Below are 1,601 nucleotides of genomic sequence, written 5' to 3'. Positions count from 1 at the left end.
CCTGCCCCCGGCAGCCACGGCATGCCGAGGCTCTGGGTGCCTTGACTTGGGGTACGGGTCCCATACACGTTAGGCGTGGGTTTTCTTCCCCAAAACCATTCGCAGCTGCTTTCCCAGGGTGTGCAGGGGTGCACAATGCCTGGGTATGGTCAGGTCCCTCTCGTGGTGCTCCTGGTGTGAGCCCCCACATGGGGCAGGTCCCTGACACCGTTAGCCCCCTGACCAGCCCTGGCACCGTGCACCATTTGGCTCAATAAATACAGCATTTGCCAGCACCATTCTTGTCCTGCCACATCCCGCACCCACACAGTCCCTGTCCTGGTGGGTGAGGGGACATGATGACAGCGCTGGAGCCGGGCTGCGCCGTGTCCTCTGAGCCACCAACCAGCCCGGGATGCTCGGCCACTGGGTCCGTGCCCCCCTTCTGCAGCAGCCCTCACTGGGACCCAGTGATCCCCCTGGCCACCCCTTGGGGACAGCCCCGGGGCGGGTGTGGAGCATTTACTCCCGTGCTCGAGCATCCTCAGTGCGGGCAGCAGGGGCATCTCCTCGGCCGGGCCGGGGTGCCCGGCGCCTCCTGCCCCGCCGGGGACTCTGTCCTGGGCGCTCGGCAGCAGCGCTGGCTTAAATGCGGCCGCGCCGGAAGGCCGGGGGCTGCTGAGATCACTAATTCCTGCCTATTTTAGCGAGCTCTAATCTTCCTGAGTCGCCTGTCCCCGAGGACTAAGCTCGCTGAACCCGTGTAAAATGTTCGGCCAGCGCTGGCCCCAGCGGCACCTCCCGCCGGAGCCGGAGCCGCCGGGAATCACGCTGTGTGTGCATGAAAGGAAGGACGCGCTGAGCCGCCTCCATCCTCCCCACGCCGCTGCCATCTGCTCCGGAAAGGCTGCGGGGACGGCCCTGCCCGGGCTGCCCACGGCCGGAGCCGGCGCAGGTGGGCCCGGAGCTGTCCCCGAGCTCAGCGCTGCCGCCGCAGCCGGGGGCTCAGCCGCCGCTCAGGAGCGGGAGCACTCGGAGCAGGGAGCGCACCCTGCATGCGCGGGGTGCCCATTCCCCCTGGAACCCCTCCCTGTACCAGCCCAGGGGCTGGTGGCTGCTGGAGCATCCCAGGGAGCGTGAGACGGGCTGGGCCTGACACCGGGGCGCCTCGGGATGTTCGGTGGCCCCACTGTCCTAGCTGACTTCATCATCCCTGCTGTCTCTGCCATCATCCTCATCCCTGCTCACCAGCTTTTCTTCAGAACTCAGGAAATCTCCCTTGAGGCACAAACCCCACCTGTGGGATGGGACCGTGTGTGCCACGCCAGTCCTCGCCAGGATCCTGACAGGGCGTCAGCAGCTGTGGCACCCAGCACAACGCTGATCCCACCCCACATCGCCACCAAGTGCCAGCCGCTGGGATGGTGGCACTGAGGTCCCCAACGAGCTCTGCCAGCACCACCTCAGTCCTCCATCCCCGTTCCACATCAGGGTCCCATCCTGCTCTGACGGGCAGCCCAGTGTTCCCAGTGGGGCTGCAGGGGGACTCCCAGCGCCAGCTGGGATTCGGGTCAGGACCCTCCGCCAGGTCTCCCTGGCTAATCGTCCTCCCCCCCGCCCTC

This window comes from Geospiza fortis, unplaced genomic scaffold (genome assembly GCF_000277835.1).
Source record: "Geospiza fortis unplaced genomic scaffold, GeoFor_1.0 scaffold254, whole genome shotgun sequence".
In the NCBI taxonomy this organism is placed as follows: Eukaryota; Metazoa; Chordata; class Aves; order Passeriformes; family Thraupidae; genus Geospiza; species Geospiza fortis.
Note: the sequence above shows the minus strand (reverse complement) of the source record.